General features: G+C 42.2%; 1 long non-coding RNA gene across 1 annotated transcript; it reads right to left on the reverse strand.

Moving 5' to 3' along the window:
- Positions 1–460: 460 nt before the first annotated feature.
- On the reverse strand, positions 461–1,219 carry LOC113980466. The gene is made up of 2 exons (XR_003538142.1): positions 1,185–1,219; positions 461–616 (listed from the first exon to the last, which is right to left on the reverse strand). It is a non-coding gene; the product is annotated as an uncharacterized LOC113980466 (long non-coding RNA).
- Positions 1,220–17,645: the final 16,426 nt, after the last annotated feature.

Genomic DNA, 17,645 nt, shown 5'->3' on the forward strand with positions numbered 1-17,645 from the left:
CCCACCAGGTATAGCCCATTTCTTTGTTTTATCTAGTTTCTTTATCGTATAGCTGCATAAGTCCTTCTTGGCTGTAGGTATGTTCCCTATACACACTCCCTGTCCTCTCACCTGCTGGAGAGTGATTCCTACCTTTTTCTCTTCCCAATTACATTGTGTAGGGTCGCCCTGATTGGGTGTTTTAAATGAGGTGTTCAAAGCTATCCCTTCATAAAATGGGGGTTTGATATCATAGCACAACCAACAGGAATTAGTCATGTTAGAGTCAGTGTGGTTAAGTGTATAGTAGGCCGCTTGCATTAATTGTAGTAATGGTTCTGTTTTCTCATATTCCTTGGTGTAGGTTAAGGTTACACTGGAGTTGTTAAAGTTAACAGTCGGGACGGTTGAGTCTTTGAAAGTCTTTCTTTTCCCACTCTCCTTCTGGTTTAAGCTATTCTCTTTCTTTTTTATTATTTTATTGGGTCCTATTGCCAGAGGGCGTTGGGTTATTTCTTGTTTTTTTATTGTTATCAGCCCTCCCCTGTCCGTCCCAGGTTCCCAGTATCTGATTCCCCAAGTTTTTCCTATTAACCATCCTGGGTCCTCTGGTTGCATTACTTGGAGGGTTATATAACTACTGATGCCTGCTCAGCTGGTGCTTAGAAAAAAAATCTAGGCGCCGTTAGTTGGGGTGAGATAAGAAAGGGTTTAATTGTGCCAAGGCAAGAGATGGTAAACGACGCGCGCCGGGCTGTGCCCGAGATGTTACATTTATAACAATATCTGGCCAATCCCAAGTGTGTCCACCCTCTGACTTTTGCTCTGGTCCACCCCCTGGCCCACCTCCTGGAATTGGGTCCGGGGTGCTTTTTGGGACCCCCTCTTCCTCATCCTTCATCATCTTCGGGGTACAGAGAGCAGAGTCACCCAGTTCCTTGACTCTGTCCTGCAGTTTAGGCCAAGATACAAGTGTTCCCCAAACAAGACAGGCTTGCCTTGACTAAGAGACTAAACATTTTCTACTGGATACGGGAATAGGGTTGACATGGGGGGTATGGAATGGGGTGAGAGGGTTAAGGAATGTATAAACTAAGGGGTACTAGGGGAGGAGGGAGAAAGGAATGTTTCTAAAATCTACTTCTATTACTTATAAAACTTATAAGGTAGAAAAATAAGAAAACCATTGGGGTTTAAGGCATCACTACAATTGCTATCTCTCCTAAATCCTCCAGACAAAACAATTTGTGATGGTTTACAGCCGGGTGGTCCCCAGGTTGTTGCCAGATACTTATCTCGGGAAGTAGGGGTCCAGGCGGAAGCAATTGTGGTGCAGTCCCAGTACGCACAGTAATATTCATTAGGGAAATTACAGTACCCCTTCCCTGGATTAGATGCAAGACAAAGATAGTATGCTTTCAAATTTAAGCAACGTGATAAAGGTACCAGTTGACACAGTGTAGCAGAGAAACTGGGAGGTCCTGCTGTAAGATTACTCTTAATTATTTTCAGATCGCCCCCTCTGGTCAAGGTCCAGTTGTATGGCTGATGTGGACTTTCCCTGCTTTGGGGAAACTGCCACAAAAACACTACAATCCATATATAATTTCCCATGTCTGTTCTCCACCATATTATTGCTCTGCCTCCTTTGTCTACTCCTTTGCAGGGAGCAACGAGGTGTGGATTATCTTCTCGACAGCAGTCAATATTCTTCAGGAGACTATGGGTTATTGGTAGACTCTTACAACCTTCTGGTTCTTCCCTCTATTTCTCAAGACTCGTTTGTTTCATATGCTCCTCTAGTATTTCTAAAAGTTGGTTGGTCATTAGATTTGTTTTCCAGGCAAATTTAATGGCACACTGTTCTAAAGTTTTGTACCAATCCTTTTTATAGACCTCCCAGTTTTCCGGTACCAACTATTCCCATCCGCAGAATAACTTGTCAATTTCCAGAACACTCAGTTGCTCATTAGAAGCTCTAAAGAAATCTCGACATTTCATACAATGGGTATTCCGTCTACTTGCTACACAATACTACTCTATACCACATAATATACATTTACAACTGACCCAACCTTCATGCCCTGAGCCGGGGTGTTTTATACAGGGAATTTTTCGTACAGGTCTTTCTGGCAGAGTAATTTCAGTTTCAAATTTACAACAAAAAGGAAAAGTTTTCCCTTTTTCAGCAATTTAATACAATCCACTTCCCCCGGTCTGGTAAGGGGTTGGTCCGCTCAGCTAACGGCTATACCGAACTCCTATTAGGGTTAGGTCCGAAGGTACTTCAAACCAGGAGTATAGGCTGGGTTTTACATCCCGCTCAAAGCAATTCATTTACCAATCCCGCTTTTCTGAATGTCATTCGGAGATCTCCGGGCTGGGAGGTTACAGTCCATTCAGGTGTGATGACTGGTCCTTTAACACAAGATGCGTGGGTCCATCCTTTTTCAGCGGTACGAATGGCTGTATCTGTAGTGAGAAGAACGACAAAAGGTCCCTCCCAACTAAGATTTAAGGAGGTTTCTTTCCATGTCTTAATTAACACTCTGTCTCCAGGTTGAATTTTGTGTATTGCCATATCCAACGGGGGTCTCTGAGTTACTAATCCTTTCTTCCTCAATTACTGTCTCCTTTTCATTAACTCAATTATATACTCCCTTAAGAGGGTATCTTCCACCTTTGGATTCTCTATCGGGATTCCAAAATCATATGGCATTCCATACATCATTTCAAATGGTGAGATTCCAGTATCAGTACATGGTTGGGTCCGAATATATAATAAAGCCAATGGCAAACACTTTACCCAATTCATTTTAGTTTCTATCATTAATTTAGTCAATTGTTTCTTTATTTCACCATTCATTCTTTCCACTTTACCAGAACTCTGTGGATGCCAAGGTGTATGATACTCCCACTTGGTTCCAAAAAGCTCTGTTGTTTCTTTGATTATTTTAGAGGTAAAGTGTAGTCCCCTATCCGAGTCCACCACTGCCACAGCACCGTACCGTGGAATAATTTCTTCTAATAAAATCTTAATCACGGTTTTGGCGGTGCACCTTGCCACGGGAAAAGCTTCTACAAAGTGGGTGAGATGATCCACTAACACCAGTAGGTGGCGGTATCTTCCTACTTTAGGTAGCTCAGTAAAATCTGCCTGCACCTTTTCAAAAGGTCTTTTAGCTAATTCTCGCCCCCCTTGTACTCGTTCTTTTAATTGTCGTTTATTTACCCTTTGACAGGTTAAACACCCTTCAAGAGTTTTTTTTGCTATACTATAAGCTCCCACACAGACAAACTTGTTTTCAAATTGATCCACTAAAGCTTGTGTCCCCCAGTGTGTCTGCTCATGTAATTTTCTCATTATTCTCTGGGCCAGACCTTTTGGAAGAACTTCCCGTCCATCTGGTAATAACCACTTATTATTTTCTTCTTTCACTCCAGACTGTCGCAGTTTTTCCTTTTCTTGTTCACTAAAGCTTTTCAGAATGTCTATGCCCCCCTGTTCTGAACTAGCGATTACTAATAAAGCCGCCCTTTTTGCTTCTTCATCTGCTAAGTTATTACCTCTAAGAGTAACCTTTAATCCTTTCTGATGTCCCTTAATATATACAACTGCAATCTGTTTTGGTTTTCTCAGAGTCTTTAGAATTTCTCGAATCAAAGTCTCATGAATGAGTCCCTTACCTTGTGTATTGATCAATCCTCTTTCTTCCCATATTTTGCCGAAAGTATGAACCACCCCAAACGCATATTTAGAATCTGTGAATATAGTGCCTGCTTTTCCGTCTAATATCCGTAAAGCTCTCAACAGTGCATATAACTCACAAGCCTGAGCTGACCACGTCTTGTCTAAGGGCCCAGACTCTCTGACTTGAAAAGTCCTTCCGTTAATTACTGCGTATCCTGACTTTCGGTTCCCATTAACTACCCTAGATGAACCGTCTATGTATAATTTCTCTCCTTCACTCAGTTCTTCTTCTTCTAAATCTTCCCTAATTTTTGTCTGAAAATTTATTACTTGTAGGCAATCATGTACCAGGTCTCCTTTGGGCTCCCCATATAAGAAATGGGCTGGATTTTGTAGATTTGTCACTTCTAGTTCTAATTTTGGTGAATGTAATAAGATGCTTTCATATTTTAACAGCTGGCTATCTGTCAGCCATTTCTCAGCTCTCTGTTGCAATACTCCCCTTATATTGTGAGGGGTAAAAACTCTCAATTCTCCTCCAAAAGTCACTTTTGTTGCTTCTTCAACTAACAAAGCCGTAGCCACGATAGCTTGCAGGCAAGTTGGCCACGCCCTGCTGACTGGATCTAATAATTTTGAATAATATCCACCTGGTTTTCTCTGCCCAGCCCAAGTCTGAGTTAGGACTCCATATGCCGTACCATTTTCAGTATTCACAAACAAATAAAAAGGTTTTCGATTATCTGGCAAACTTAACACAGGTGCATTTACCAAATCTTCCTTCAATTTTTCTAGTTGTTTTTCATCTTTGTCACTCCACTTCACTAGCCCGTCTTTTGCCAATTTTTCATATAAGAACTTAACCTTACTACTATAATTTTCAATCCATTGTCGGGAGTACCCAAATAATCCCAAAAGCTGTCGAATCTGTCTTTTTGTTTTGGGCATAGACAGTGACAAAATTCCATTCACTCGATCAGGGTCTAATCTTTTATGTCCCTTACTCAGCCAGTGTCCCAAATATTTAACTTCTTCTTCTGTAAATTGTAGCTTAGACTTTGATACTTTCAGACCTTTTAAACTCAAAAAATTTAGGAGCCTAATACTTTCGTCCCTGACAGCTTCTGACTTTTCCCCAGCAATTAACAAATCATCTACATATTGAATTAAGATGGTGCCCTTACGGGGTTCAAAAGATTCTAATAAATGCTCCAAAGCTTGCCCAAATAAATTAGGGGACTCTGTACATCCCTGAGGTAGGACAGTCCACCTAAACTGCTGTTTCCTATGAGAATCAGGGTCCTTCCATTCAAAGGCAAAATAATCCCTACTGTCTTCCTTAAGGGGACATGCCCAAAAAGCATCCTTCAGATCAATCACGCTATACCATTTGTATTCAGGGGAAAGTTGGTTTAATAAAGTGTATGGATTAGCCACCACTGGAAAACGGGTAACTGTTCGTTTATTCACCTCTCTTAAGTCCTGCACCAATCGGTAGGACCCATCAGATTTCTTTACTAGCAAAATGGGGGTATTATGAGGTGACATACATGGTTCTAACAGTCCCTGCGTTAAGAGTCGTTTGATAATAGGCTTAAGTCCGACTCTTCCTTCTTGAGGGATAGGATATTGCTTTACCCTTATTGGCTCCTCTGAATTTCGGATGGAAACCTCAAACGGTTTTATATCTAACTTTCCCACAGAATCAGGGGTATACCACACCTCAGGATTTATCCTCTTTTCATCCTCTGCCGTAAGGGAGTATATTTTAGCTTGTATTTCCTGCTCCTTTACTTCCAAATTAATCCCCAGTTCTATTATTAAATCTCTCCCTAATAGATTATATTCAGCCTCAGGAACTAACAAAAATGTTCCTAATGCATATTTATTTTGGGCTTCTATTTCCACATCTTTGATGAGGAGTACTTTAAAAGGTTCCCCTTTAGCCCCTGCTACTAGGACTGTATCTGGGGAGGTCATACAGCCCCAAGGTAGTTTTTGTACAGTTGATTTTTCTGCCCCCAAGTCCACTAGGAACTCAAATTCTTGTTGCTGAGGACCCAATTTGAGTTTTATCAAGGGCTCTCTTTTCTTTTGGGTCCTCAGCAGGTAAAGCCCCTGACCCCTTCAATCTTCCTGATAAATTCGGTCATCCTGCAGCCTTTTTCTGCAATTTCTCTGCAAATGTCCTCTCTGCCCACAGTAATAACATTCTACCTCACTTAAATCTGATTGACCACGTTCCCTGGGTAGTTCATGTCTAACAAATCCACGAGGGATCCTTCGTTTTTGATTTCTGTCTCCCCTCTGTCCTTCTCGTATAGCTGCCACTAAAACCTTAGTCTGTCTTTTTTGCATTTCCACCTGCTTCTTCTGCATTTCTTCTTGTCTTTTCTGTTATTCCTCCTGTCTCTCCTCCTGTCTTTTTGGCATTTCCTCTTCTCTCCTTTGCCTTTCCTCTTCTCTTTCTTCATCCCTTCACACATATACCCTCTGCGCTTCCCTTAGCAACTCGTCTAAACCTTTTATTTGCCAATAGTCACTCTTTTCCAACTTTTTCCCCCTATCATATCCTCCTGCAGATCCATGCCAGAATAAAGTTGAAAGCTCTTCCTTAATCTTTCCAGCCACTCTGTAGGTGATTCATCTTTTCTCTGGTATTCTTTAAAAACTTTGGCAATATTCTGTCCACTAGGGACTGCTTCTTTTATACCCTGAACTATAATAGTCCTTAAATCAACCATGTGAGCTCTATGAGCCAGTTCCTGGTTATTCCAGTCAGGTCTCTGAAGAGGCCACTTGGTGTCAGCAGCCGGTCCCTGCTGATGTCTCTGATCCCACTGTCTCATTCCTGCCACTCTAATCATACCTCATTCTTCCACCATAAATAATATTCCCAAAATTGCTTGCATTTCTTCCCACGTGTAAATATTCGTCCCTAGAAACTGATCAAATCTTTCAGATACTCCCATAGGGTCCTCTAACAATTTCCCCATCTCTTTCTTAAATTCTCTCACATCCCCTGAATTTAAGGGAACAGACACAAACCCTAGCCTAGCATCTTGTCCCCCCATTGCAATCTCCCTTAGAGGATATAACTGGCTTCTCATCTTTTGTTTTGCCTTATTCTGGCTCCTCGTTACTCTCCTGCTATCAGCAGGTGAGGGAGATGGAGAGTTCTCAGATAGAAAGGACTCTGATTCAGTTGGGGCAGAGGGTTGAAATGTCAGTGCTGGAATGGGTGCAGGTTGTGGAGGGGGTGGGATATATGGTGGAGGGTACCTTTGGTAATCCTCCAGATCATAGTTATTATGCTTCTGCTTTTTTTTTCTTAAAGGAAACAAATAATGCCTAGTGTCTGATCTCATCCATAACTAGCATACTCGCTTTCTTCTGCACAAAACGGCTCTTTACTATTCACATACAGATTTAGAGCCTGACATATCCAGTCCTCAAATGAACCGTATACCGACCAATACAAACGGTCCTGCCTTATTTGCTTCCCCCCCCATACTTCCATATAATAATGCACCATCTTTTCTCTCAATTTCCCTTTTCTAGAAGGATAATCATCCCAATACCTAATCATAACTCCTAAAGGACTATCTGGAGGTATGCTCGGTAACCTTACCACTAACTCATTCTCGGGCTCTCTCCTCTCCTGCACGGTATCCTGTGACTTCCCCTTGTGATCACTTATTCCAACCCCCTCCCTAGGTTTTTCCTCAGTCTTAGGACTGTCCTGACTTGTTTTACAACCACCCATGGGAGCAGAAGATTTACTTTTTTTCTGCCCCATCTTCCGAAGTACCTTCACACACTCACACACACAGTCCACTCGCTTCCCTCCGTTCGTGACTTGCCTCCTCGCGGAGTACAAGAACTGCACTAATAGGAGGTCCCTCTCGCGTCGTCCTACTGGGCGTCTCAGTCGTTTGCACTCCGGGTTCCCCTCCCAACCGAGAAAGGGGTTCGCAAATACTTACCTCACCCTGGGTAAGCCTTCGTCCAACTCCTCACTGAACGGTTCCTTTCCCCAACCGGGTGGCACCTGAAACCATTACTCCCTCCTGGAGTAAGTCTCCTTTCGGACTCCTGCCAAACAGACCCCTTCCCGAATGAAGAGAATTTACCACTCACTTTCCTCCTAAGTAAGCCTTTGCCCGGATTTTGTGCACAAAGATTACAGGGAACTGCAGTGATTCATTCGCTTATTTGCCTTTTCTAAATCTTTTCAGTCGGAAACCCCAGAGTCTGTGTTGCAGGACTCCCCCAGGACCGTCCAAACGGGGACGGGGGTTCCCGTCTTAGGAGGATCCTACTGCCCAGGAACTCTGATCCGAGTCACGGCACCAAATTGTTATCGGTAAACGAGAGTAAAACTCTTTTAAAGTTTGTACAAAAGCTTTATTTAAGGCAAATGAGCAAAGCAGCGCTGGGCGGACGGGGTCTCTTGCCCCCTCAACGGTCCGCAAGTTCAATAAGTTTCAGTTTTTCTTTTATAGGGTTGTAGCTCCCGAGTCCCCTCCTGGGTTTTTTTTTGTTACCAGTTCATTCTGCGCATGCTCTGTCCTTGTTGCTAGGGGTCTTCTCTTCCCTTCCCTGTTTCTTGTCTTCCTTATCAGCTCTTCCTGGCGTCTTCTTCTTATCAGGTCTGGCCACCTCCTTCCTCTTATCAGACTGTGTCTGCTCAGACTGTTTTTGTTGTTAGGGGCCCTGTCTTCCCTGTTTTATGTCTTCTTTGACAGACTCTGCTGTGGTTGCTAGGGAATGTCTTTCCACATAGATATCTAAGATCTAGAGGTAACATAATAGGATATAGTCCGTCATGATAACATAACATTATAGTTCGCAATTACAGTATTACAAATATAATTTGATAAGCAAATTATCTCTTTTTGTCTTTATTGACTATCACACGTCTGTAGTGCTGGGCTGCTCGGTCTCGCAAATATCCCTGGGGCTCCCGTCACTCTTGGAACTGGCACCCCTGCCTCGCTGCCACCGTCAGAGCTTGCAACCCCTACGCTTGTCGCCGCTATTACATTGGCCGGTCCCGCAGGACCAGTGATTTCTGAGGTTTCTCCCGCCGCTACAACAGATGCCACCTCTGGTCCAGCTAGTTCCGCCGCATCTGTAGTAACGACTCCAACTCCCACTTGCTCTGCTATGCCTGCGCTCGCCCCTGCTGTTACCATGACAACTGCATCTACTCTGGTAAAGCCACTGACAGTTGCGGGGCAACGGGTTGCTCCCCCCACGCTCGTTGGAACAGGCGGGGGGAGTCTTACTTTTATCGCCCCTGTGGGGCCAGGAGCCACTCCTGCTGCGGCCCCTGTTGCTATCGGATCAGGCACTATCTCCGAGCTAGCTAGTTCCGCAGCGCCTATAGTAACCCTGCCCGGCGCCGCCGTGCCGAAAGCAGTTCCAGCAAAAGTTGACCTTATGGATCTCATAGCTCTCGCCATGCCGTACCTAGCATATTCAACTAGCAAAATTCTCATCTGCGCCGCTGTGCCTACTCCGGCCAAGCCGGTAGCCTCTGTTTTGTCATCTGCGCCGGTGGGACTTGCTCCCGCCGCTTTCTCTGACTTGGTGCGGCCCCCTTTCCCTATCGGGGCTTTCTTGTACTGCTTTTTCCACTGAGGCCGTGTTAAAAGAAATAGAAACAATTCTGCATACCAAATCTGTTCCCATTTTTCCTCTCTATAAAGAATCATGATAAGTTGTATCACGGTATCTATTTCGTACATTCCAAGTTTCTGCCATGCTACCCCCCTTTGGTTCCCGTATGAAGGCCACACATTCATAGATAACCAGCAAAGTTCTTGCTTTTTTAAAGGTGTTTCGGGGTTAGTTAAACGGTTCCAATGGTGCAAAATTAGGGCTAAAGGGGGGTCCTTTGGGACTTTCCTCCTAGATTGCATGCTGCCCATCACAATTAACAGACAAAAAAATCTTTCTGGCTATAAGACTTGAACTCAGCTTCAGGATTACAAAACCAGTGCTCTAAGCACTGAGCTGTGGAGCCACCCTGGCTACCTACAGGAACAGAGCAGTACAAGAGGGGCATCCCCCTCTTTCCCTATCGGCCCCCTCTGGCCGAAACGAAACACAAAACTCAAAACTTTTACTGAGTTTACTTTGTTGGCCCCAGACCGACACGAATCTGCTCTGACCTGCCTTGGACAGTCCAACTGCCCGTCCCAGTCCCCTGGCTGGGGGATTGGGAAAACTGACTCTCTCTACTTTTGGGCCCAAGTCACAGCTTTTCCCTACTGCATTTCCCCTACTTCCCGGGAAACACAAAAACTCTTTCACAGCTGCTAACAAAAAGGTACCTTTTTCCCTTATTTCCACCTTCTCTTACCTCACCTCCTTGCGGTGTTCTGTGGAGCTGGGGCTTCCCTAGATCACTGCGGGAATTCTCCAAATATGCCGACCAATGAAGAATTCCTGCAGAATGAAAGTTTCCAATCTGGAGTAGCCTCAGGTCTCTGCTTTCCCTGTACAGGCCACCAGCTGATGCCTAAAAGAAAATTCAGGGAGAAAAAAAACTCCGAGACAATTTAACTTCGAAGGTGAGATAAGGAAAGGGTTTTAATTTGTGCCTAGGCATAAGATTACAAGATGCGCGCATGCCCCTCTGTTACAGATGTTACAATTTATAATACTGCTTGTCCAATCCCAGATGTTCCCACCCTGTGGCTTTTGCCCTGATCCACCTTCGGTCCGCCCCTTGTGAATTGGGGCTAGGGGCTTTTTGAGACCCTCTTTTCATCAATCTTCATCTTCTTCAGAGCACAAAGGGTACACGGTCACCCAGAGTTTGACTGTACTCTGCGGTTTAGGCCAAGGTACAAGCATTCTCAAAACAGAACAGGCCTATCTCAGAGTGAGACTAAACATTTCTACTGGAATTCAGGGGGTAGAATTGATATGGGGAGCATAGAATGGGGTAATAGGGTTGGGGAATGTGTGCTAAGGGTAAGGGAATAAGTGCTGCTGCTTCTAAATCTACTTCTACTATATAACTACTTATAAAGCTTATAAAAATTAAGAAAATCAAAAAACTAGATGGACCTTAAGGCATCAGAGACATCATCTCCATAGGATGCTGAATTCAGAATAACACTAAGTGCATGACAACACTTACACATTGTTGTAAGCTATGTCAAAGGAAAAGGTGTTGTAAACTATGCCGAAGGGAAAAACAACATACATATCTGCTCTTTAAACATGAGTGCTGGCGTACTTTTAAAATATCTCATGCAACGCTTGCAATGTGCCTTTGGACAGACCCCAACTCTTGATCAAGCTTGGGCCTTTAATTCAAAATTGTTGTTGAAGAACCATATTTAACAACAGCCTGTAACAATTCAGCCTCCTATTGAACTGTTTCTTCACATCTATAACATTGGTCCTTACTTAATCAAAAATACAAGTCAACAGCAAATGTTTTTTAACCCAACATGGCCTCTCAAACAAGTTGAGCTGTTGATGTAGAATAATGTTTCCACAATCCAACCAGCCTGCTCACCATTCCTGAAAACCTCTTATGCAGGATGGGCAGCATGGTTGCATAAACCAGCCCTCACTTCCTCCAGGCAAACCAGGAGGGATGTGACTGGCATCCTGTGAACAGGATTGGGAGTTCTAAATGGCATAGACTCTGAGGTATTAATGAACAAACTAGTCACAATTACTAGTGACCAAATTAAACTGAAACACCCTCTACAATCTTCCCTTTTGACTTTGGGAACTAATAAATGGTTTCTAAGAGATATATTACCTCAATGGGAGGGAATTAATGAAAAGTACCATCAATTGATCACAGATGCACTTAACATACTTCAAACCAATATTTCTTTGGCTCTTAGTTATATTCAAGCTGTAGGGGTAGATGCCCTTTTTCCAGAAGATTTTACTACGAGGAGACAGAGTTATTTGCTTAGGAAAAGCTTTCCTGCCAAAAGAGAGACATCTTTCTCAAGACAGGTTTGATGTTGTCTCCCTTCTGCATTGCAAAGACGGCTTCAAACTCTCTTTCTCTTCTGATATGCGAGAAGAGAGAGAATGCTCACAGACATGCTACAGGGGGTAGCAATGATAAAGCCCGAGAACAAACAGGAGGTTTTGTTTTTTCCCAGGCTGTCCTTTTGCAGCCTGGTGCAGTTTCCTTTGTAAGTTTTTTTAGCATTCTCAACTTTGAAATAAACTTTCTTGGTTTCTTTCCACTGCCTTGGCATTTTTGGGGGTACCTGCATGTATCTTCACACAAGCTCATCTGTGGATGCAATCAATGAGAGTTGCAATCATAAGGGAAGGTGAAGAAGGTACCTTGCCCATTGAAATTCAAAAGGTAATTTGGGATAATGCGATTGAATTTGAAAGGAAATGCCAATCTTGGTGGTACCTCGTCAGTTTTACCTATGATCCCATCAGCAATGCAGCCACAGCTTTTGTGTTAACGATACACAATGCTTCGGTATATGAAATATACCCAATCATTGCATTAGGATTAAATCACAACGGAACTATAGAGCATAGAGTATGGGCCCAAAAGGATGGAAATAAAGGGCAGACTGTTGATGCCAATGTGTGTATTGTACGGGAACAACAAAGATTTGTTTGTGAAAGAGACACCATCAAAGTTCAAGACATTTGTCTTGACACTGAGCAAAATGTTTGTCATTTTGAGATTCATCCTAATGAAAACCTGGAAACAGTACTTGTGTATATTGGTAAAGGATGCACTTGTATAAGAACCTCTTGTGATTTTGTATTTGTGGATAATATTACCGTTGATACAAGTAATCACTCTAATATCTGTGCTTGTAATTTTGTCAATATTACAGGATGCGATTTTAATTATTCAGCTCCTGTTATATCCTATCAATTTTTAGAGTCTAATTACACACTGATTCAAGATTTTCAGACTACCTCCATTGGTATAAACTTCAGGCTGGTAAAGAAACTGTTACAACACAAAGACCTGAGACGCTTGCTGAAACAAGCCCAAGAAAATGCACAAAAGACTTTGATTACTGTCCATCATGATGTAGAAGAAATACATTGCTTGATGGAACCCGTGAAGAAAGGTGGAGAACACCAGTGGTGGGACATTCTTTTTGGATAGTCACCAACTGCTACCAGAATCTTCAACCGAGTGCTTCACGCTGTTGTCTTGTTGATATTAATCCTTTTGCTTTTTGTTCTAATAATTGCATTGTATATTAAAGTTTGGATGATTACAAAACAATTAGACTACTGACTACCCCCACTAATACCAGACAACTCATGCACTACAAATGCACTAGATAACCCATGCAGTATAAAAGCATGAAACATTCTGAAGCACTGTTTGGATATTGTGAAGCTTGAGTGACTATAGTCATGGGGTGGAGTATGTGGGAAGATGGCTGGGGGTAAAAATTAGAGGAAAATAAGAAGTTATATTCACATCCTAACAGAAGTTATAATGGTATGGAAATTATAGGGTAAAATGCAGCTGCTACTCCCTGGATGGAATGCGGTTGGTGCACTCCACGATGATTCCCCATACAACAGTAAGTACCTGCTAAGAGGGATGAAATGGAGGTTGGAGTGGAGTGGAGACACTGCGGCCAGGCTCTGTGGAAATCCTTGCCGGGAGGGGAACTCAGTGGTACTTTGCAGCTGAAAACCTGCATAGCACCTGTCAACCAAGGGAGATAGGAGAAGATGTCCTGCTGCTGAGAGAACAACTGTGGCGAAATCTCTCTCCTTGGATGAACCTGGTTCATTAAAGCCCAATTGTAATATTAACGCACACCACCATCCCAAAGTTACCTGCCTCCAAGGTATGACCACCTCCCACTGGGCATGCAATCTATATTTTGATGACTGTATCTTTAAAACCAAAGTGAGAGAATTTTACACCAATCAGTAACAAAGGTATTTATGACTAAAGTCACTCAAGCTCCACCTTGAGGTGGTGAATATGGCACGAACCCTGCCGGTGACACCATCAAGTGCCAGGGCAGAATTAAGGTTTATTACAAAACACTTTGGTTTAAATACAGCACTTAAACATATCACATGATCTCTCAATCAATGACATCCAAGCACTCTACTGAGCATGCCCGGAGAACTACAAATCCCATAATTCCTTATTACATTCTTCCTGCCACATCTCCCCTTTCTCTATATAATTTAACAAATTGTAAAACAATACATTTTTTAAACATTCTTATCACAACCAATCTTATCTTAACCATTTATAAAAACCAGGGCCTATCGTCATAAGGCCTTTATTGAACTGTTTACAACTTTATTGGTTCGTGCAATATTCAAGCAACCTTAAATTACCCAGAGTTTGTAAATGTGTAAAACCTTTTGTCTGAGGGTGATTTTGTGTGATTGGGTAAAGGCATCATCTTTATTTGGAAGGGAAATGTGTTAGGTTGTGGATGTTGTGTTTGCTTGTAATTATTGCGGTTGAGGTAGTGTTTGTTGAATAAGTCTTTAAGATGTCTTGGTCATAAAGTGTATTTGCGTTCACACACATACATATCTCCACTCAACTTTCTCATTCATACTCCGGTGGCCACCATTTCATTCTCTCCTCACACATGCATACTTAGACCCTTTATTGTGTTTGAATCATGGAGTTTTGGTTTTGTATTGGTTACTGTTTGTGTGTTTCTTTTGGTTCTGTTGTATCATTTATTGCTTCTTTGTGATTGTTCCTGTTTTGAAGAAGTGTTAATGTATATTTACACATATAGGGACCAGACCCATATCTCTTTCCCCCCCTTTTTTGTGTTTTTATAGCATGTTTCTCAATGTGTGGTGTGTTCCTTTTACTATTGTTGGTTACGTTTCTTCAAATCCAATTTCTTCACTCATTTTTTCTGGTGATTGTTTCTGTTGTGGGGGAGGGCTAATATAAGGCCTGACACATCTAGAAGGGATCCACTGTAATTTGGTACCCTTGGATACACAGGCATATACCCTCCCCCAAGTTATGAGATCTACTGGTTCTGACCATTGCCTAGATATTAGATTTTTAATCATAACTGGTGCTTTGGAAGATGAAAGTATTTGAGTTTTATGTTGGCACTCATACCTGCTATGGTCTGTATCATCACAGTTTAAGAAATTTAGAACATATGATATTTTCTCTAAGTGTTCCTGGGGGTAATATACTGACTCCCCTCTTTTTTGCCTTTGAAGCATTTTTTTTAATTTTTTTTTTTGTGTGTGGTGTGCTTTTTCTACAATTGCTTGTCTTGTGGGTGAGTGTGGTATGCCTGTGGAATGGAATATCTTCTGATTTGTGAGATGTGTTTTAGCTTTTGTTGAATAATATACAGGATCATTGTTTGTGTTTATGGTTTTTGGAATTTTTTAAATTGCAAAACAATTAAATTAGTATTCAGTAACATCTTTTGCCTTTTTCTAGTGTGTGTTGTATTACTCTATTTGGAATGTGTGTGAATGGATGTGTCTTATGTAAGAGTCAGATTTTGTGTGACTAACAAGGAGTTACGTGTTGTGTATTTTTTCAGGTAAATGAGGGTTAGTGAAATCTCAAAGGAAAGAGGCTTCGAGATGTGAAAGTAACTCTATAGCATAGCATGAATCAATTATAACATTCATAGGTTAATTACAAAACAATTTGTGGTGGGGAAAAAAAGTGTTTTTCCCCCCGGAGTTAAAAAAATGGTAACCCCCGAGGGGGTGGTGTCTCTCTTGGTGTTGACCCAATCAGCACTCCTGCAAAATTTAAACATATCACACCAGACTGGAAAAGAAGGATGATGAGGTTGTTGGAGAAGAAGTGGCCATGTTCTGAAGCCACAAGGAGAGGTGGCAGGAGCCCCACTGGGGGGCCACGGCCCCCCAGCCCCTGGCTGGGGTCATAGAAACTCGGAAACAGTGTTAAACTGGACCGAGGTCTGTGACTAAGAAACTGGGAGTCTTTCTCCACTGTGAGTGGGCAGCAGAAGACGGAAAGGCAGCGGCAGAGACAGCACTGAGCAGAGGCTATGGCTGAAAGCCAAGATATAAGAAGCAGCAAAGACGGTCTGCAACCAAGCAGGAAGACACAGAGATGTCTAATGGAGAGAGAGAGAGAGAGAGAGAGGACTAAGCTCTACAGAGAGAGAGTTTGGGGTAAGAACTGAATTGAATTCCCCAAAACCCCTCTGAGACCTCCTAGAGAGGAGGGATGGTGAACTCCCACTTGAGGGGAGTCTTGGAATGCAGCAGTACCAGAGAGAGGAGCTGAGAAGCTCAAGATGTCCTGGAAGTTGGACCGGGATGGCCAGACGGAATGCGGAGGAGGTGACCTTGCCTCCCTGCTGCTGCTGCCAGGCTGGCAGCTGAGACAGAGCACAGGAGCTCTGATAGAACTCTTGAGGCAAAGACTTTCAACTGAAAGCTGCCCGAGACATTCTCACTCAGGGGTAAATTCCCTGAGGAAAGGGACCATCACGAAGACCCCTGCACTTCGTGATATGATGTGGTGAGGTGAACCTTTGTCCCGATTTATCACACTCCACGGAAGTGAGAGACCTTCTCTTGGAGTCGAAGGGCTGAGAGGGGTGAGAGGAGACCCCCTCATGTGTAATGGAAAGAGATCCAGTTACAGCTGCTGCATGGAAGAAGAGAGGCTGCTGCCCTAAACATGGAAAGGATCTTTCCTTCTTCCCTTCTGAACTTTTATTGGAGGGAGAAGAGATTTGATCCAATGTAAATACTGATTTATCATAGGAGAGATAGTTAAGATTATGTATATGATGTATTATAATATTTATTTGTGTAGTGATTGTAATATAATTCCCTTCCCCCCATATTGAGTCTTGTGTTGTGTCTGGAAAACCCCTCTCACACTGAGGTGAAATGTGGGAGGGGGGCTTGGACTCGGGAATTGGATTTTTGGGGGTCTCAAACTACAACACAATTTAAATGTCTTGCGTATATGAGTAAGTTGTAAAACTTACATAGAGTCCCGGTCCACAGTTTGTACCTTATTGTTTCATTGTCCTCTTTTGTTTGTCTAGATGTAGATGGTCTTAGTGTCCCATTTACTTATTTCTTGTAGTCGTTCTTTACCTTTAAAAACAATCTTGGCAAACGTTAATAACAGTTCAGTCTATTTCAGATGAAAAGTGGGCAGGAACGGATGTGAGGATCAGGTGAATCTATAGGTTTTGAAGCAACAGCGGTGAGTCTATGTTATAGTGTCTTTTGGTTTTAGGTTGAAGTCTTTAAGGACCATTTTTCATTGTGTAGTTCTCTTTGTATTGGAGATTCCATTGTTGGTCCTGTTAAATTTTTTCTGGAATGTTTTACAGTCCTTATTTCTTACTAATATCAGTTAGAGTAACTGTAACCAGGTTTAATTCAGTCTCTCAGGTAGTTGTGACTTAAAAGCAACTATTTTGCACTCTTGTTGACATTATGTATGCTGTTTTGTGATAGCAAAATGCTTTGAGAATGCTTGAATGCAACAAATATGGGGATGTTTAAGATTCTATACTTATCACTCGAATAATATCGTTATGATAATTGCATGTATGTGGATGTATTTGAGAATCTAATAACTTCTAATAACTTTTATTTTTAATAATTCAAATAAAGCTTCTGGGAAATTAATGAAAAATTAGGGAAAAAATTTTAAAGCTGTAGTGTTCTGGTTTTGTGGAGATAAACTTAAATGTTCTTGGTTAAAATGACACCAATTTACATAGTGAAAGGCAATTGCAAAGGCTTTTAGGTAACAAAGAGAATTTTTGTCTCTCTTTACACTATAAAACAGAAGGTTTCAAATCTTCTTCTTCATCTTGAGTCCAGCAATTGATTGGTAATCAGCATGCAATCTATGCTGAAACAATCTGTGGGTGAATTTATTTAATTCAAATTTAGCTCCCTAGTAAATTGCTTATATTGCTCCAGTTTTTATAATATGTGTAGCAATTTTGTTTGC

Source organism: Neopelma chrysocephalum, unplaced genomic scaffold (assembly GCF_003984885.1).
Source record: "Neopelma chrysocephalum unplaced genomic scaffold, ASM398488v2 Primary Assembly neopelma1_94298, whole genome shotgun sequence".
NCBI lineage: Eukaryota > Metazoa > Chordata > Aves > Passeriformes > Pipridae > Neopelma > Neopelma chrysocephalum.